Consider the following 22,442-nt stretch of genomic DNA (forward strand, 5'->3'; position numbering starts at 1 on the left):
TTCAATCTGTTGTTAGGACGCCCTTGGCTTCATGAGCTAAAGGTGATTCCATCATCGCTGCACCAGAAAGTGAAAGCCATAGTTGGAGGGGTTCCAATTACCATTGATGCCTCTCCTATGCGCATTCAAGTTATCGACACTCCTATCGTCCATGTCGAACATGACGAAAAAGACGGAGATCTTAGGGGGTTTTCACTCGATGATGTTCTCGTGATCGAAGAAGAGGAGAAGTGTCATCTCGACTTTGATCCCTATTCAAACACCAACATTATTGCAATTATGAAGAAGCAAGGGTATTTCCCTGGAATGACCCTCGGGCTCAAAAAGAAAATGGCTGAACTTTGGGGCCATCCTGGTGCACTCAAGAAGGATACTTTTGGCTTGGGATTCAAGCCAACAAAAGAAGATGTGAAACAAGCCCTCTTGAAAATGAAGGCACGTAATAACGCTCGAATCATGAAGACGGAAATGGCCATGGATCCATATCGATTAACCATCAATGGCCAGTACATCAAATAAGGGGAAGATTTCCCATGCTACGAATTCCTTGAGCCATTCGTCCACGATGGGAAGCGTGAACCAGGATTCGAGATGTTCCTTGATTGTGACTTTGTTGATGAAGACGAAGAGCTCTTCACAGCTGAGAAACCAGCTAGCCCAAGCTCTGATGATCTAGGCATCAACCTTCTATTTGGAATGGAGAAGAATGAATCTAAGCCCGTCTATAATGATAATTCCGAGCTCGTTTAAGATGTTATAGCAAACAAGGATTTTGACCCCTCCGAGTTAATCATCCAAGCTGATAATATTTCAAAGGGATAGCGCAAGACATTGAGGATAACTACGCTAAGTGGAGAGAAGTTGGAAATAACCGCTAGCGAAGGTCCTATGTTTGATGAATCTGAGTCGTCTGGGTCCGAGTTTGAGTCCGAGTCCGAGTCTGAGTCTAAGTCTGTAGATGAGTCCTTAGAGTCTGAGGCCGACCCTCTTTCTGGTACAGTCCAATCCTGAGTCTCTTGTTGAATCTTCTCTTTCCGGTGAGGTCGCAGCTGACCTTTCCCCTCTTGATGTATTAGCCGATGAATTCAATAAAATGAGTACCTTTGCTTACGATGCGTGTCATTCGTCTAGCCCTGATCAATATTGCTTTGCCAATGATAAAAATGACAAAGAAATAATAAAAGCAATGGAAGAACACGAAAATAAAACGGCAGTTATCGAAGATACATGGACAGTTAATATTTCCAATGATACAACTGTTAAAGAAGTAAAAATTGGATTAACACTAAGTCAAGATGAACGCAAAAAGCTAATTAACTTGCTTAGTGAATTTGTTGATGTATTTGCTTGGTCGTACCAAGATATGCCAGGAATTGACAGGGATATAGCTCAGCATACGATACCACTCATTCCAGATATGAAGCCTGTCAAACAAAAGCTGCGCCGTATGAAATCGGATGTGGCTCTTAAAATCAAAGAAGAAATCAGAAAGCAGTTGGCCGCAGGTTTCATTAAAGTATCCAAGTATCCAGAATGGATAGCAAATGTGGTTCCAGTTCCAAAGAATGATGGAAGGGTCAGAATGTGTGTTGATTACAGGGACCTCAATAAAGAAAGCCCGAAAGATGGGTTCCCTTTACCGCACATTGACATTCTGGTCGATAACACAGCAAACCATGCACTCCTATCATTCATGGACGGCTACGCCGGATATAATTAAGTATTGATGGCTGAAGAAGATATGGAGAAAACCACATTCATCACACAATGGGGTACATATTGCTATACATTAATGCTATTCGGGTTGAAAAACGCGGGGTGCCACCTACCAAAGAGCAGCTACACCATTGTTACATGATATAATGCACAAAGAGGTGGAGGTCTATGTCGATGATATGATCGTTAAGTCTAAAGATCGCCCAGGCCATATCATTGCACTTCGCAAGTTCTTTGAAAGACTCCGAAAGTACAACATGAGATTAAATCTAGCAAAGTGTGCATTCGGAGTCACGTCAGGCAAATTACTTGGATATGTGCTCAGTTCTCGAGGGATTGAAATAGATCCCACAAAAGTAAAAGCGATCATGGCCATGCCACCGCCCAAGAATGAGAAGGAGATTCGAGGTTTCATTGGAAGGTTGCAATATATAAGTAGGTTCATATCAAAACTCACATCGATATGTGAACCTATATTCAAGAAGCTTAAGAAAAATGTCCCAGTCACATGGGATGACGATTGCCAAAAAGCTTTCGACAAAATTAAAGAGTACCTGGCAAACCCACCCGTGCTAGCGCCAGCAATACCTGACTTTCCTCTTTGACTCTACCTTACGGTCACAAGAGAAACAATGGGGGTGATTAAAATATAAATTTGCAAGTTTTTCTAAGTCTATCTCATTACCACACACGATTCTATTTAAATCTGGATCTGTTAATTCAGATGGCGTTCAAAATCTTGGTAATAATATTCACGTAGGGTAGGCATGGCAATAAGATTTCTAGCAGGAAATCCAAAGATGGCGCCGAATTCCTCCGGCAGGGGACAGATTTCATCGTAATCAAACAATGTGTTTCTGGACTCCAATAGTCTAATGTTGCCCTAAGAAAATCATGTTCAATAGCTACATGCCTCAGGGCTAGTAAACCCCTGACATGAAACAATTCTAACTCTCTTTTTTCAGCATTGGTCAAAGAATAAGACCAGTCGCGCAATGTATTATCAAAATTTTGAGACATTATTATTGAAATATGAAATTCTAATTATTTTGTGTTTCGTAATTATGCATATCACGAATATACTGGTCCTATTTTATAGCAAAAGCGCTCGGAACTACTCAAAAATTATCTTTCCATACGCGTAAACCACACTGTTGTAGAATACGCGCACCGTGACACGGGGAGTCCCACTGTGTCACGGGAATTTGCACTGCGACACGGCAATTATCTTTTTTTCTTAGGAAATTATCTTTTTTTCTTTTTTTTTTATCTTTTCCTGTATCTATCCGTATATTTTTTTAGTATTTTATCTTCACCGTTTATTTTTCAGTTTTCCGAGAGTTTCATTCCTAATAAAATTCTCAACTTTTTTTTATTTCTTTTATTTTTTTATTTTTATCATTTTATTTTTATTTTTATTATTTAATTTTTATTTATTTATTTATTTATTTATTATTTTTTTAGTATTTTATTCATTTTATTTCTATTTTTTATTTATTATTTATATATATATTTATATATATATATATTTATTCTATTTATTTTTTTCTTGTCTTTTTATTTCTTTTTCTTTTGGGGAAGGTCGGTACCCTCCATTTACTCCACTTAGGTTTTTTTGTTGCGTCATTAATAAATACACAATCACACACAATGAGTCTCAAGCACACACTAACACACACTAATAAATACATAAACTGTGAATAATGTACAAAATGAGTCATAATAAATAAGCAGCGTCAAGTGTCATCACAGTATGTACAAATAAAGACCCCCGGTCATCAAAAATATGCAGAACTAGAAGAGTTAGGATCAGTATCATCTCCAGCCTGTGAATATGGGAACGGTGAGCCAAAGAGTCCCGCCATCATCCGAGTACGAGGAGTAGTGTCCCTACTAGTCCTTGTGACTCTAGCAGCAGTCAAAGTCAAAGCAGGACCCGTCCAACTGGCAAACGGTATCGACTGACTCAAAGACATGGGAATCGTCGGTGGAGGCATCGTCCCATACACTAGAACTGAAAACAAGCCCGACACCGGTGGAGGAATCCTAGATGATGGAGCTGAAAATAAGCCAGGATCCACGGGAGTCAAAATTGGCCTAAACTCAGGCTGTGAAGGCTGTGAAAACGACTGTCGCTGCCTCTGACCCTGACCCTGAAAGCGCTGGGAAGACTGAGGCTGCTGCCACTGAGCCTCCTGAAACGGCTAAGGCTCTCGCTGAGACTGAGAATGCCGATGAACCTTAGGAGATCATCTACCACGACTAGGCTCCCCCTCGTCCGAGCCTCTATGCCTCGAGCGCGAGCGGGACCTCTGTTGCTCCTGAAAGATACAAAATCAAAAAGCGTCAATAATGCAAAATAAAACAAATGGTAGAAGTGGGAAAAAATGAACATACCACAAAAACATCGCCAGAAATGCTCCTACAACTCGCACCACGCCAAAGCTTAATGATGCAGTACTTCAAAGCATCAACCACCTTCATGAATCTCATCATCTCCGGGCGGGTAGGCTGAGAACCAAACAGATAAAAATCAGTAACAAGCGGTGTTAAAAGGGATGAATAATGCATCAAAAACTTATCGGCTTAAAAACTTTAGGCAGAGACTCTTGCGCCTGTCAGAAAACCTCTGGCGCGTCAGCAATATGGTCCTCAGTAATACCAATCGACCCTGGGTAGCGGACAGATTGAGGCGGAATCTCAATCCTCCCCACGGTGCGAACAGTCGTCTGAAAATACGATCGAATAATCAAGTTATTCGACTATTTAAACAGAGACTAGCGACAAAACTCCTCAAAAGAAATCATACCTCAGGAAGGCGGGGTGGAGGAGCCAGAAGGGGGAGCAAGTCCTGCGCATAATCACCCTCCATGCGCACAAGCTCCTGCCAAGGAAGAGTGTAGTGCTCTCCCTTGTTTATCAACTCCCTAAGCAAGCGCGAGTCCAGCATCGACTCCGGTGAAGATAAGGACACCACAAAGCGATCACCACTATGCTGACAAACGACACGCTCCCCCAGATACCAGACAAGGCATTCGGTACCAACCAAAATAGTGCGGTGCGCTTAAAGCTACAAGGCCTCGGGAAGATTAGTCATCCCAGCCCAAGGACGATACTGGACATCAATAGTAACTTGACAACCATAAAAGGTTGCAATAAAGCACCGGAAATAACGTCAAAGAGAAAATAACAGGCTACAAAACTAATTCTTACGCCAATAGAAGAGGTGCCTTGGCGTAGCAACCCACGCAGCGTAGAGTCAGACTCCACCCGTGACTCTCCTCGGTCACGCCAGCTGGCCCCGACAGGGAAGTCATGAACTGCTCCACGACGCCGTTGAGAAGCCAATCCTTGGAAGTACTCGTAGAACTATAGTTGCAATGTAAAGTAATCTTTGAGCACATGAGTCGAACAAATTAAAATAAAACAAGAAAAGGAAAGGATCGTCACATCTACGACTCTCCATAGACCGTAGACAGTGATGGGAGACTCGTCGTTCAGCTGCCTACAGCCATGACGTAACGACAAGAGAAGGTCGGCATATCCAAGGCTGGCCAAGCTAAAGGATCCTATCTCATTGATGCTGACTAAAGAAGGGAGGTAGCAAAGGAGTGCACGTGAACTCCTATCAGGAGAAAGAGTCATGGAAATGAGAATCAGAATGAAGATCCGCACTCGCTGCTCAGCCGATGTCTCCTCATGTCAAAACCATGGGCTAGAACCGAAGCCAGCTCCGATCGCCCGTTCCTAGGACCACCTTGAGACACTGGCTGGGTCCTAATATACTGAACGATCGGACCTAACAAATCGGCTGCCTCAGCCGCTCCCGAAGAAAGATTAGACATCTGTGCTACGGCCCGGTCAGTGAAGCGTAGACTACTAATCATGCTAAAGTCAAGAGGGGTCATTGTCATCTCCCCCAAAGCAAAGTGAAAGGTGTTGGTAGTATCCCAAAAATACTCCAACTACACGAACGACTGTCACACCACAATCTCGGGGGCTGCAAAACCCTACGACTGCCGAATAAAAGTCCACTAAACAAGCTAATTCCCATAAGGCGTTCGTAGCAGGATCCCTCGTGATAATCTGGTGAAGTCGAGGAATCAAATCTCCGGCTCCAGAACTGTGGTGGCGAAGCGCGCTGTCAACTATACCGGCAAGTGGGCGATGAGAAACGTGGTTCTCACGTCAGAAAACCAACTGGTCTGAAGTCCACGGAGGTGGAACCCACCTACCTCTACCCGTAGACGCCCGAGGCTCAGACTCTAAGGCGTCATCATCCATACCCTCGGGAATCGTGGGAGTGTCCTCCCAAAAAGCCTGACGCCGGCCATGGGTAGAAAGATCGCGATCCCGTCGTCTAGGCATGCTATTATAAAAATAAAAATCTAAATGCTTAACATCATTTCCTAAGACATTTAGTTATTTATATCGAGTTGCATTTTAATAAAAAATCTAAATGCTTAGCATCACTTCCTAAGTTATTTAGTTATTTATTGCATTATACGCTAAATTTTTACCTCAAGGCTAAAAATTGGCAAAATAATGGAATTATTTATAGTATTTAGTTTCTTCATGACGAACTAATACTATGTTCTCCTAATTGCATGATACTATGTTCTGGGAAAATGTAGTACATATACAGTACAAAACATGTCTCAAAATTGCACAAAAACAATAGATCGACGCATCATAGCATATTTTACAAGATCTATAACCAACATATCATCATTTCAAGTGCAAAAGAACAACATGAACAACAAAGTGCACCATTTACCAAGTAGTACCGAAAATGGTGATTTGCTCAATTCTTCACCAAATTATGCAATTTTTGTCTCAAATTGCCCACAAACACGCATACACACATATATAAGTAAAATCATGGCAAGAATTTCAACATAAACCTCAAAATCAAAAAAATCCCCAAATTAATTTTTAAGGGTTTTTCATGAAATTACTCATTTGAAGCAAATTCGAGGCAAAATCAAAGGAAAATTACATAGATCCTTGTGGAGAATCAAAAATGAAGAAAGTAGCAAAAAATTAGAGCAGGATTGATGAAGATTTGAGCTCCAAAAGCTAAAAAAACCGTGAAGATACCAGAGCAGTCGCCGTGACACGGTTGAGCTGTACCGTGTCACGAAGATAAAATCCCGTGTCACGGTGTTTCCAGAAGTTGATGGAGCTTCGATCAAAAGAACCGACCTCTGAACAGCAGCGCAGCAACGAATAGCAGCAAGTAGTAGCAAAAAAAAAGAGGAAAAAAATCGCAGAACAGCCGCGCCGCGGATGAGAACTCTCTCTGACGGGAAACAACTCCGAGCGCCGGTAAATCCTTGCCGTGGCTCGGTAATTTGAGCAAAAGAAAAAAAGAAAATGGAGAAGGGGAAGTGCGAAAATATCAAGAAAATGGCAGAGAGCCGCTTGAATTTAAAGCCAAAAAAGCATCCCGTTACATCCCGTTTCCCGTGCGACGGTTTCCGTTACCACGTAACAGTAACATATTGACATGGCGCTCGTGGTTTGGACCGGTTAAAGATGCCAGTTGACTGATTTGCAGCCAATAGATTTCCCGCGTCACGGGAATTTGCTCCGCGTGACGGGGATCCCTACCGTGTCACGGGAATCCTTTTTCGTGACACGGTGGTCCTTCGCCTACCCTGCATAGCTATTTGAGAATATTCCTGGCATTTTGACCAAAATTGCTTGATTTTCCATGCAAATTGGACAATCTTTTTTTTAATTAAAATTAAGCGGAAAATTCTAACTGACGGTTGCAGGGTACGAAAATTACTATTTTGCCCCTAGAAGCATTAAAGTCAATTTTTGTCGATATTTTAAGCACCTAATATGGTCGGATAATCGACTTGAAGGTGTGAATAATTTGTGGCCCATGTTTGGGGATAATTGAACCATCATACACTTGCAAATTTCAGCGATTACAGTAGTCGTCGGCTTTCCTCAAGCATGGAAAGCGTTATCGGTGGATTTTTCTTCAAGTATAGAAAACCGCCAAGTCGGCTTTCTTCAAGCTTGGAAAGCGTTATCGGTGGATTTTTCTTCAAGTATAAAAAACCGCCAAGTCGGCTTTCCTCAAGCTTGGAAAGCGTTATCGGTGGATTTTTCTACAAGTATAGAAAACCGCCAAGTCGGCTTTCCTCAAGCATGGAAAGCGTTATCGGTGGATTTTTCTTCAAGCATAGAAAACCGCCAAATTCCTTGGTCGGCTTTCCTCAAACATGGAAAGCATCATCGGTGGATTTCTTCAAGCATAGAATGGCACCAAATTCATACGTCGACTTTCCTCAGGCATGGAAAGTATCATCCGGTAGGTTTCTTCAGGCTTAGAAAACTACCAAACTCCTCAGTCGACTTTCCTCAGGCATGGAAAGCGTTTCAACGAACGTTATCCGGTGGATTCCTTCAAGCATAAGAAGCTGCCAAACTCATTTGTCACCGATACACTTGTGCCATATATGTATTCTATCCTTTTTTTACTCTTTTATCTGTGGAATTAACATTTTTCTGGAGGTATCGGCGTATAAAGAGTGATTTAGGATCGCAGAACGTCTTAAATCATTCTCCGTCCCTATCGACTACTTTGACTATCGTTTTCAAAACTGACGTTTCTATAAACTCAGTCAAGGTGGGGGCTTCTGTAGACACCTAAAAATTTTCTCCCCAAAACCAAACCCGATGATGAACAACCTTTCACCGCCACTATTGGTCGAGTTCAGTATTTAATCCCGAGAGTGCTTAAAAAATCGTATTTGATTAAATTCGTATTTTTGAACAGTCCATGGATTAGTCTTGATGGTTGGTAAAAGCATAATTTTAATTTCAGCCCAAACTTATTATTTAATTTTAGCCTAAACCTTTTTTTTATTTTATTGTTTTATTATTTATTTTTGGCCCAAACCTTTTATTTATTTTATTTACATATTTTCTTATTTTAGCCCAAATAATAATAAATCAGAAAAAGGCCCAAAATTATCAATCGGCACATAAAATGCTGAACGAAATTAGGGTTAAAAATGTATTTAGACGGAAAAGCGGACTGAAAATTCCCGCGCCACGGTAGGAATCTACCGTGTCACTCAAAATTTGCACTGTGTCACGGGAATGTGTCCTGTCTGACGGTGGGACTTCCCGTGTCACAGTACAGTTTGCAGTGTCGCGGGATACTTTTTTAGGGTTTTTATCATTTTAGGGTTCCGTGTGTTCCCTCAGCACATGTTCTCTATAAATACCCCCTCATTTCTGATGTACGGGGCATCAATTAAATCTCTACTTTTTTTTTCTCTCTTCTATGCTCTAGCCTAAACACTAGCCTACCCTTCTTATTTCAAAATTCCTTCTTCAAGTACTTTAAGGAGTTCGTACTTTACTCCTGGTTCTGTCCTTAAGCTAAGGCGTGAAAGGTAGAACTGTTTGAGGGTTTGGCCCCAAATCAACTCTACTTAATTTAATTTAATTTAATTATTGTTTTATTATTATTTCCTTGAAGTTATTAACTCGTTTACAAGTTCCTTAAAAACTTTTTGGCGGCTCCCTACTTTATTTGTCCCTAATCGTATTGTGTCAATTCCCGCTTCCTATGAGTTCCAAGCATATTCACAACATGCTTTTACGTAGGCACACTTCGAACGAGGCCTACACCACCACAACCCAATCAACCCATACCTCACTTCGGCCGCAAACCAGCAGCAGCGTTGCTCAACCAGCCCATAGAACTGCCTCTTCCCTGCAATTTACACCACCAAAACTCACAGAAATTAACCTCCTCCGTCCACCCTTCGCGCACAGCAAGAACAACAACTATCACCCAACAATTCACGTACCCAACAACCAGAACCACATGCTGCCACCAGTCCACCGCAATTACTCAACCTGATTCCGCTATTTTCACCCAAAAATCAGAGCAAATGGCAATTTAATCAAGTTCGAGCTAACCAATAAGAGTTCGGTCGAAGTACGAGTCAGAAACTTTCAAAGTTATGTAAATTGAAGAGGTGTGGTCGAACACACCCATGGTTCGACCGAACCAACCCCGTAGTTCGGCCACACCAACCCATGGTTCGACCGAACCACTTCACGAGCCTCGCACATGACATTTAATGAGATCAAACAATTGAAGCTTGGTGATGGTTGTTGATCTTCGATTTGTGATGATGATGTGCGGTGATGTTGGTGTGCAGTGGTGATGAAGTTAAAGCAGCCAAGAAAAGTCGAAGAAGAAGATCGGAGACTTGCTGATTTGTGGGAATTGATTTTGTTTTTAATATTTTCATTTTCTTTTATTTTTATTTCTTTCTTTTATTTTCCCTTTTTTTATTTCTTTCTTTTATTTTTACATTAGTTTTCATATTTTATTTTTCCTTTTTACTTTCTTTTCTTTTCTTTTACTTACTTAGTATTCTTAGCTTAGTATAAATACCCAATTTTTGGGTAATTAGAAGGGAAGGAAGGAAAAACAATTACCAATCATTCAACTCTCTAATTAGTTTTAGGAGATCTTCTCTCTCTAAGTTTAGGTTAGGATTAGGATAGTTTAGAGAGAGAAAGTAAGGGTTTCACCACAGTTGAGGTTGGATATTGAAGAAGAAGATTGATCATCTTGTTTGTAGATTTTCACATTCAATCAATGAGATTCTCTAACTCTCTCTCCTCTATTTTTTATTTGCTTTATTATTATTATTATTTTAGTTGTTGGTAATTCTTGTTAATCATGTTTATTCTTGATTATTTGTTAATTAATCTTGTTATTAGCATGATTAGTGAGTAATTTCCCCATTAAGGGGATGGTTGTGGTGTAGTTGGATCTTGAGCATGTTCTAGGTTTTAGAATTAATTTATTTGTGATTAAAGTCTTTATATGCTTGATATTCTTTAATCTTCTTGCAAGTGCACATTGTTGGTTGATTAAAGGTGAATCTTTGCTAACAAGGAACGGAAGTTGACTTAGTTAAGATTCATTACTATTGATTGTTATTTAATAGTACCTCCTAGTATATGGTTCTAATGTGGAAACATAGAGGCTATGTTAGGAGAAGCCAATTGACCCCAGAAGGCGGCTAGATTGGATCCTTTACTTCCATATTCGAGCATGTTTAGTTCATAATTAATTCAATTTCTATGCCTTTGTTTATGTTCAAGTGAATGCTATACCTAAACCATTTCCCTTAATGTTTTATTTCTTGTTTTAGCATCTTTAGACTTTAGTTTATTTATCTCTTATTCCGGACTAGCTTAATTGTCGATAACATTTGGTGGTGTTTATCCGTTCTCTGTGTTTCGACCCCTATGCTTGCCTTATACTCGTATTAGGTTTTTTTATGTTGTATAAATTGTATTTGATCTAGGGATAGACAATTGACGATGCGTTTATTCCCTCACCACTCCCCAAAACCAAACCTGATGATGAACAACCTTTCACCGCCATTATTGGTCGGGTTGAGTATTTAATCTTTGGAGTGCTTAAATCCATATTCAAATCCATATTTCCATTTCATAAACCAACCCAATTCCTATACCATTTCCCCAAACCATAACTTATTTTCCCCTTTTCGTTCCTTTAAACCAAAACTAATTCATTTCGTGTCCTTTAAAATCATTCATTTCGTGTCCTTTTTATAAAAACGTTTAATCCAGTTTATTTTGGTCTATAATCAGGGTGCAATGATTTAATAATTGGATGGGATTTGAAAATAGATTTCCAACGATATATTATAAGCCCAAATCCGAGTTATAACGAATAAGTTATGACCAAAATATTAAATTGAGTACAAACCGAACCTAAGCCCACCTTACCTACGACCCAATGATCATGTGGAGGGTCCAAATGATTTAAACCAATTAGGATTAATTAGAAAATTCTATAAGTTTCTAAAAGATCCTAAATATCATTTTTGAAAAGATAAGATCAAAGAGTTTGAAATTGAATAAAACTCCTTTTTTTGAAAGTCCTAATTTTATTCGAATTGAATGACACTCAAAGATAGACAGATATTATTTTCGTGCCCCATATTTTTTATTCAAATTTTAATGGTTGGATATCCCTTGAAATTATCTTTCCAATGATATATTATAATATCAATTCCGAGCAATAACGGAAAAGATATGAATAAAATATCAACTCTATCTAAAACTGACACCGTCTCATTATTTCGGCCATATCTTTTATTCTATAAAATATTTTAATCTGATTCTAATTGGGTTAGTAAGTAGACTTTAATATTTTTCCAAAGACATCTTATTCATATTATTTCGATATCTGGACCAAAATATTTGATAAAAACAAAAACCGCAAAAACTGCAGTCCATCGAGTTTTATTCCGATTTAATTCGGATCTTATCTTAATTCTTCGACCGTTCTTTTTTTCTCTATAAATAGAGGTCATATCACCCCTTTTCCAATGATAAACAAGCTTGATCATTAAATAATTCTCTTCTCCCTCTTTAGCCTAAACAATAGCCTCCCTATTCTTCCATAATACTTCCCCTAAGCACTCCAATGAGTCCATACAATACCCAAAGTTCTATACTTTAACCAAGGCGAGATCGGTAGAATTAACTAAGGGTTTGGACCATCAACTCCACATTTATTTAATTGTTTCAATTTAATTTATATTTTTTATTGAAGTTACTAATAATTTATTCATGTAGAGCAATTTAAAGGAACGCACAGAACGTGAATAATTAATTAATTTAATTACTCTTATATTTTATTTTTATATTGCTGGTATCATGATTAGGGTTATTATTTATATTTGATTTGACTAACGCTATTATTGTTAAATTGCTTCCAATATTAATGTTAATTCTATTATTGTTATGATTACCATTTTTCATGTTTAAAGGAATATGTAATTGGAAATCACGCCTAATAAGATAATTTGGACAACCGGTTTAGGTTCCTTTTTAATCTTCTTGTTTAATCAAGTGGTTACTAATATTTTAGAATTATGTGTTGCATTAATATTTAACCAATTTAGCCTAATAATAGTTTGGAGCAAATTAAATCTTTGTTTGCAAGCCTTTGAGATCGCAGGAATCACTTTTCACTATAAGAATCGAGTAGAGGCCAATACGGGCGAATGTGACTCCATGACTCACTTCGTACCATCATCCCTGATCCTCCTTTCATGGTTCCGAACCATATGGAGTTAATAATCTCATGGATTATGAATGGGGTGTAACCTTCATGGGTTAATTGTTGCTGCCTATCGTTGTCCCTTTATCGTGGTTGCCTTTTATGATCCCTGAACGGTTTACAAGTTCCTTAAAAACTTGTTGGCGGCTCCCTACTTTCCTTGTCCCTAATCGTATATGTCAATTCCCACTTCCTATGAGTGCCAAGCATATTCACAACATGCTTTAATGTAGGCGCACTTCGAGCGACGCCTACACCACCCATAAAATCCGAAGTTCCAGCTGGCTCATCTTTCCCAATTCCTGCTTCGGAAACACCGAATACCCCAAAAGCCTATGGAGAACCCGGATATATGGCTGGTACACCTTACTAATCTTGGAATACCGGGTCACAAAGTCACCACATACAGAAATATCGTCCCACCACGAATTCTGATCATATTCATCATTGAAGAAGAGCTCGGGATCCAAAATATCTTAATTTGGATCGAAGTCTAGAGTTGCATTGAACTCTTCTAGGGATTGATCAAATTGAATGTTAAAGAGATGAAATCGGACACGGTAGATACCACCCTCAACCACCACAAGATCAACCGTGGCCAAGAACTTCAAAGTCGATTGAACATAGGTACGGAAGCTCCGGCTCACAAAAGATCCCATGCGAAGGTTTCTAAGCAATTCCCTAAAATCCTCATCAATTCCCAACTTAATCATGTCCGCTTGAAAGTAGTGTCGGGAAGGTTTGTGGGAACGGTTTGATTTGAGTTTGGTGTATCTAGCTTTTTTAATAGGGTCGGTAATTCAAAGTTTGGGGATAAGGGTAGGTTGACGATGTTGTGAGGTAGAGGGAGAAGGAGCGGGTTCTTCAATAGTGACATTGGTTTTTTCGTTTCTTGAGGAGGTTTTTGATGTGTTTAGACATGATGAATTCTTAAAGATAGTAACTCAATGCACCACAATCACCACAAGAAACTCCAACCAACAATCTAGAATGCCTTAATAAACTCCTTTACCAGTACCAACAAGTAACAACTCACTACCAAAGTCGAGCAATCCCAAATGCACACAATTACCACCAATTAAAGCCAACAAATGCATTCAAACCATACACCAAGCACAAAGGAACCAATAACCAAAGCTCAACATTATCAATGTAGCACTACCAAAATCCGACCACAACAATTGTCAACAATTACAATCAATCTAGCTACACAAACAACAAACAACACAATGTAAGCAATAATCAATCATCATACATCACAAATAACTAACCAAAATCCAATTTCAAACATCAAAACCACCAAAATACATACTACTACTATTCATACCCATGAACTACCTAAAACATGCAATTATATGGTATAATAAAGCAATTAAGCGTAAGAGTAGATGATTATCCCATATAAGAAGCAAGTTAGAGCATGCTTTAGCCACCAATTTCCACCCACACGAAAGTTCCCAAATTAGCTTCAACAATGGAGGAGAGAGAATGGTGGTTGTTATGAATGAAAGGTAGTATGAATTTTGTTAAAAATGAAAGAAATGAAAAAGGATTTGACGAATTTAATGGAAATTTGGAGGAATTTGAGTGAAAATTGATGAAGGTGAGTAAGGTATGATGTGGTGCAGATAAGGGTGAAGGGTTAAGAGTGCGTGATAAATGAGGGTGAAGGGGAAATGAGGGAAAAGAAAGAAGAAGAAAAAAGAGATAAGTCACGGCTGGGGGAAGAGGGGTGCGCGGCCGCACGACCTGGCAGCGTGCTTGCGCCAGTGTCGCGCGCGGCTGCGCACATGCTTGGCACGCCCGCGCCAGATGATGCCCCTCATGCACTTCTCCTTGGTGCGTTCATGCGTGGGTGCTTCGATAACTATCATTCTGGGATTTTTGACCCCATCATAACGATCAATTTATAAATATGAAAAATATGGGTTCAACACCCCTAAAGTAATGGTATCACCACGATGAACTCACCAAGTTCAAATTTTCTTCAAACTTAAGCACAAATTTCCTATCTTACCTTGCTAAGAATTCTTACTCCTTTTACCTCAAAATTTTGAAAAAATTGAATATAAACACATTAAAAACCGCGAAACACCATTCCATTGCTCCTTCACACTTTATGTAATCCAACTCCAAGAATTCAACCTTTAAATCCAAAATAAAAACAAGTGAAAGAAAAGAAAAGAAACTAAAAGAAAGAAAATTAAGAAAAATAGAAATCAAAAGAAAATGTTAGAAGTCTCCGGGTTGCCTCCCGGGAAGTGCTAGCTCAAGGTCTTAAGCTCGACCCTTCCTCTAAATCATGGAGGGTCAAAAAACACCACCTTCTTCAAAGTGGCGGGAGGAGCAAATTTCTCTTCAATTTTCTAGCAACTTCTCGTTGTTTCTTGATGAGACTTCATTCGATAACTCCTCAAAAGTAAGTTTCTCTTTCCATAACCTCATTATCTTACTTTTTTTCCTAGAAGCTCGTGCTTTTTTCTTTGCCTTATTCCTCTTTGTAGATGGTTTCACAGTATCAACACTCTTAGGATCATCGTCCTCCTCTTGAGGGTGAAGCTCAAACCAATGAGGAATGTCAATCTCCTCCTCGTCTATGAGCTTGGGAAACTCCTTTTTCACTTCACTAATCTTCTTGAAATCAAAACTCAAAAGCACATCATCACGATTCTCAAGAATATCGTTAGTTGAAGTATTAATCATGTTAACATTATCAATAGAGCGAGGGGAATTAACACACATGATTCCTTTCACAAAAGAAAAATACTCATGCATCGGTTTTAGCTTGAAACTTTCCTCATTGTTACCAACTCTAAAAGTAATACGGCCTCCCTTGACATCTATCAAATCTCCCATGGTAGCTAAGAAAGGTCTCCCTAAAATGATAGGAATAGGGTCATCTTTCGCAATCTCTAGCACAATGAAATCAATGGGAATTGTGAATTCTCCTATCTTAAGGGGAACATCCTCAACCCTTCCCTTTGGGAACTTAATAGATCTATCGGCTAATTGAAGGGTCATGTTGGATGGAAGGAGCTTACTTATCTTAAGTCTCTTGAAGACGGAATAAGGCATGATACTCACGCTAGCACCGAGATCACAAAGGGCATTTTGGAACAATTTTCCTTTGATTTTGCAAGGGATGGAGAAATTCCCGGGGTCTTTCAACTTTTGGGGTAAGTCATTATGGATAAAGGCGCTACAACACTCCCCTAAATTCTCCAGAGTTTTTGGTTATATTCTGTGTGTTTAAGCCTTGGATTAATCCTCTATTTATAGGGAATAAGTAGGTTTAGGGTTTTGAACATTCTGCCGCAGCACATGTCGCGCGCATTTGGATGAGTTGCACGCGGCATCCCAGCGCAAGTGATTGGGTTGCGCTGCTATGGGCACCGCAACTGATTGTCTTGCGCGCGGCATTATGTTAAGATTCGATTATATGTTTTTATAAAATTCAGAATCTTCCGCGAGCGCATCTCTGGAGGTTGCTCTGAGTTTCGCGCGGAACTGAATTAGTTACGCGCGCCTACCCATCGCGACTGATTGAGATGCGTGCGGATTTTCCTGCGGCAACATTAAAATTTAACCTAGGTGCTCCTAAAAACGTCATTATTGGGTTTTAAGCACGGGCTTAAGCCTAATATTGATCGGATTTAGTTATTTGGACTTCGTTTTAGCTTTGTTTATTTAGTTTGGGCTAGTTTTTGTGTTTTGTGGCTTAACCAGTTATCCATAAGCATTCTCCACTTCGATCCAACACGAAGATGGTTTTATTTATCGTCATTGCACTTTCTGTCGGGACGAGAGGCCAAAAGTAGATGTCTACAAACAGTAGACAATTTAATAATACCACATATATACATGTCAAGCAATAACTTAATAATGTCGACAAGATAAACATGATGAGATACATGGATAGGAATACAATTCAAAACATGCAAGATGATTATTATACAAAGCATATTGAACAATGTAAATATATTACAACAAAATTTCAGAGTAAGAACAATAATAGCACCTAAAACAGAATGATAAACTCATATAAACAATTATTAACACTTTTTAAAGATTCTTCAAAAAGAGTAAGAAAAAAATTCATGTCTAGACTCAAGAAGACCTTCTCAAAGCAGTAATAATTTTAAAATAGGGAAATTTAACTTTTCGAAAACTGAGCCATAGTGAGGCAAGCATTTAAAATATGAATGCCGGTGAATCCCGCAGACCACCACCAAAAGTTTGTCAGAGCGAACCTACAAATGATTCTGCAGCCGTCTGCGTCTGAGAATGGCCAAACTCCTAGTTTTCGTGCTCAAATTCCGCAGCCCAAGTAGTTCCGGACGAAAACAACTAACCTAGGAAATTACATCTCGTATTCTGCAGCCCAAGATGTTGGCATGTTCCAACCATTGAATTCCGCAGCCCAAGATGTTGGCATGTTCCAACCATTAAATTCCATAGCCAGTGGTTGTCTTACACTCATGAATCATATAAAACAGTAAAAAAAAAAGTTCTTCAAAAGAATCCAAGACATTTAGGAATCATCAACTCCAATTTTCAAATACAGAGATAAAGAAGAGAAAATAATGATATTGACATGATAAAGAAGAGCCAAACATGGTCTTGAGACTAAAATAACATGCTTAAGCAACATTAGACATGAGTTAATAACAACTATACTTGTTGTCCATTTCTTGCAACAATTTTCAAGCACAAACAACTTACTTTGATCATGGTTTTATAACCCCCAACTTAACAAGGACCTAAGTACATGTTTATATCCATAATTAGACAAGAAATGCATGATTTTTATCATGACTTTTACAACCTTAAAAACCATAATGTTTTAATAACATCTAGCATGATTATATAGCATAAAAATAAGTTATAAACATGATTAAAACTTCCCCTAATCACCACGCACGAGCAACACACAAATCAGAATTTGCAAGCACACAAAATCATATCAATTCCTAATATAATTAACTCTAATATGCACCTAGACATACTCTAACCTAGCCATGATTTCTACATCTTGGAATAGACCTAGTTACCTTGAATGGAGAGAATGAAGAAAAATCAAATTAGAAGAGAGGAAAACATTGTAATTTGAATCTGCCCGAGCCGGTCCAAAGTCACGCCTCTTGCAAGCCTTGATTGATGATGTTATAGGGTATATAAGTTCTTGTATAAAAGGGTAGATTACAGCAGCCAGGACCCACGAATATCCCTTGATGATTACAAGAAAATTACAGGGAATTTAAGAGGAGAAAGTGTTGTGATGGTGCAGCAAACTCATGCACAAGAAGCATTGTTTTTGTATGTGAATGGTAGGGAATATCAAGTTGTTTTTGGACATCATTTATTTGGTGATTGAATGGGATTGATTGTGGTTGTAAATAGGGGGATACTAGGGTGAAAAACTGAACAACAAGCCAGTGAGAAATAGGAGAAGATGGGCTCAAGCAACACATGTGATTACAAGGCAAAACTAACAAATTTTTACCTACACCCTTATGTAGGTAGCACTGCCTGCACCCCTTCTTCATCATAATGACATCATCTCATAATTTTTCAATTTCAAATCATATATAAAATGTTCATTTTGGTATATATAAATGTTCATTTTTGTAAATATAAATATTCGGTATTATATAATTAAATATTCAATATTGTTAATACGACAATGCTATATACATATTGTTTCTTAAGCATAAATTTTTTATCTTTTCAAATATGTATATGTACACAAGCTCAATTTATTAATTAAAAGTAAATTTAAAAATAAAAAAAAATCAAAAGTGGAAATCTTAGACTTCAAAAATGTACATATCAAATATTTAGTATATATGTGCCTTACAAATTGAATTGAACATCGCCTCTAATTTAATACATTTGATATACATAAAAAGTTTCTAGATCATCTTCCTTGTAATAGATACCCTTGTACGAACTCTTATGATGTTCGTGTGTTTTCCTAGGTACATATCTTTTCATCAATACATACATTGTCATCTTCAAACTTTTTTTATTTCATTGATTGTCCAGTGTGATAAGAGATCAAAATATTTTAAAGTTATTTGTTACTAACAATCAAAACACGTGTAATCAAAACAAAAACATTTAAATATACAAAATTTTAACATATTGTTAGGAAATAATGAACATAGTTCAATATGAAAATGAACAAATAATATCAAAAACTAAATAAACATTTTTCAATATAAGAATGAACAAATATTAAAATTTCGTTGAACATTTTTCAATATGATAACAAACAAGTATTAAAATTGAAACAAATGTCATTTAATGCGAGAATGAATGAATAAGTATAAATCTAAATGAACATGTTTATATATGAGAATAAATATTGAATTAGATTGCAAATGAACATCTTTCAATTTAAGAATGAACATATAATGTAAAGTGAATGAACATGTATCAATATAAATTGAATATAAATGAGCATGAAATCCATCTAAAATGATTAATGTTCCACCTAAAATGAAATTTTACAATAGATTGATATTCCTTATTAGATCAATAGAAAATATAGGAAAAAAATGGAGATAAGGACTTTTTTCGTAATTCTAATGAGGGTATATCAATGTGTGCATGAACATATACTAGTAACTAGTATATATATAAATATTGATGGAAATGAAAATGAAAATTCATATACGAGCTAAATTTATATTTCTAGAAACATACAAAATAGATCAAATCCACAAAGTTAGGGTTTATACTTTTTTTTATAAAAAATAAACAAAATTAGCTTACAATTTGATTATTAGTCGTCTTTTGTAGAAATTTTTTGCAATTTTTCTCTCACATACAATATTTTGGTAGAGATCTAAGAGTGTTTCAATTTTTTTGTAAGAAAAATTTGGGAGATTTTGATAGCTTTGGGGGGTGAGAAAATGGAGATAGAAAGGGGTAAAATTATGAGGAGAAAGAAATTTAAAATGTTGGTAAATTTATAGGGAAATTCTTTTTTTTTTTTTTTTTTTTTTTTTTTTTTTTTTTGAGGAAAGGGAAATTAATTTACTTGAGGAGAGAGAAAAGGTGAAAAACAATTTTTGTTTTTTTTTATAGGTTGTATAATGTATGTGGGGAGGGGGGTGTAGGTATTAATAACTAGGAAAAACCCTAGATTAAAGATGTTAATTGGAATAGTTTTGGGAGGATTAACAAAGAACTATCATGGGCTTAAGAAGAGAAAATAAACAAGGTTAGACAAGCCTAAATAGACCATTAAATACTAGTCCAAATCTATCCCGATCTAACCCTAGTTGGCTCGAAAATCGAGGAGAAGAAATGAAACAAGAAGCAAATAAAGTACACATATAATAACACTAATTATAATAATTAATAATAATAATAATAATAATAATAATAATAATAACAATAATAATAATAATAATAATAATAATGATAATAATAATAATAATAATAATAATAATAATAATAATAATAATAATAATAATAATAATAATAATATTAATAATAATAATAATAATAATAATAACAAAAATAATAATAATAATAATAATAATAATAATAATAATTATAATAATAATAATAATAATAATAATAATAATAATAATAATTGATATTATAATAAAAAATAATTATAATAAGAACAATATAATAATCAATAATAACAATTTGATCATGATGGAAAATAACATATAAATTTTATAATATAACAGAAATCAGGAAGAAAAGACGAAATATGAAGCAGTTAATAATGTATACTTCGTATGTATAATAACCTTATTAATAATAACAGTATTAACATCAATATCAAAATATTTATAATAACTAATTAGATATTTAAGATTAGAACAAAATCAAAGAATTAGTGAAACGTGAGCGTAAAATCTTAGCTCACAATTACGGGAGTGTTACATAGGTAATTCTTCACTTTTATTCCATTAATTATTAACTTTGATGTTAGTATGCAACGCAATTAGCAAAATTACGGTTCTTAGAAATTCGGGATGATTTGATTGGTTGAATTTATTCCTTTTAATTCAAATTAATTATCCTAGGTTACGAATTAAGATCGAATTTGTCAGTGCCTCGTGTATTTTTGGAGGGTATTGAAAAAGTGGGGCCCACACACCGAAGTTTGTTTCTGAAAAGTTGAAATGGGTAGTGCTACTCTATGTTTTTAAATTTTAGGGGATAATTTTTTGATAAAATTTTTTAGCGAGTAGTTATTCACGTATACCCTAATTAAGCGTGAAGTTACCGACAATTTTTCCTACAAAAAAAAAAACCAACAATGAATTTATTACTAAACTGTTTTATATCACACCTTGATATTGAGGGCTGCTTACATGTGTGGTTTCTCTAGTAGCACTCCAAAACAAGTCCTTGTAGACACTTCCAGTGAAATTGAGGTTGAAATTGGCCCAAATGTATTTAACACAAAATCTGGTCTTTGCTGCAGAGGCTACAGCTTGTAGAGCTTCAACTAATCCCTTCACAACGAATAGAATAATTACATAGATACACCAAAACACTTTAAAAATAGTAAGAAGTAGAATGATTGAATTATAAACATACCTTATGTATGTCTGACATGAAGGTGTAACCATCTCCATCCTCACTTCCTATAGTGGCAATCAAAGACTCCAAGAACCATTTCCATGTTTCTCTGTTCTCAACTTCTACAATTACCCAAGATAAGGGGTATATGGCATTGTTCCCATTCTTAGACACTGCCACTAGTATTTGCCATTGGTATGCACCTTTGAAGTGGCACCCATCCACCCCAATTATAGGTCTACATCTCCTTACAAATCCATCCTTTAATGGCCTTATGAATAAAAACATCCTTAAATACAGTGGTGGCTCTAGGTTATCAATTCCATCAACAACTACATTACAACCAGATCTATGCTTGATATTAGCCTTACCATAATCCCAGACCCAGGTATATTATTCAGTAGCTGAGCCATAAATGATTGTTTTTTCTCTACATCATTCCATCCATACTCTGAAATAAGTCACCTGAATTCCCAAGTCATTGAGCACTCTATCCCTATTTGTTTCACCTTTAAACAAGGATTGCTCCTAAAATCCTCAAGGTATTTTTCTGCAATGAACTCTGCAATAACCTTTCTATAGTTATGATGAACCCTCAAACTTCTAATTTTAAAAGTCTATTGTCTAACCAAATTCCTAGCATACACCTACAAATTACACTTCACTCCACCCACACATACACATAGAGGCATTCTGCTGGTCTTTGTACTAAACTCACAAGCACATCTATACCTACACTATATAGTATTCCTAGTGTTGTCATTGTGTAAGAAATAGTATTCATACATGTTTTTAATAACATGAATCCTTAAAGCCTTCCTCAGCACCAAGGCATTCTTAAACTCCAGCTTCATAACAAGCTCAACAGGCTTATCAAAACCAACCTTCTCATTAAACCAAAGGTTGTTGTCTTTTTCATTACAAGACCCATTTAGGCTTCTTAGCTCATTTGAGCACCCTTCTACTTCCTCCTAATCCCAACCTCCATTATATCTAAGTTCTCCCTAAGTTTTGAATGCTC

Source organism: Chenopodium quinoa, unplaced genomic scaffold, assembly GCF_001683475.1.
Source record: "Chenopodium quinoa cultivar QQ74 unplaced genomic scaffold, ASM168347v1, whole genome shotgun sequence".
NCBI classification, from domain to species: Eukaryota; Viridiplantae; Streptophyta; class Magnoliopsida; order Caryophyllales; family Amaranthaceae; genus Chenopodium; species Chenopodium quinoa.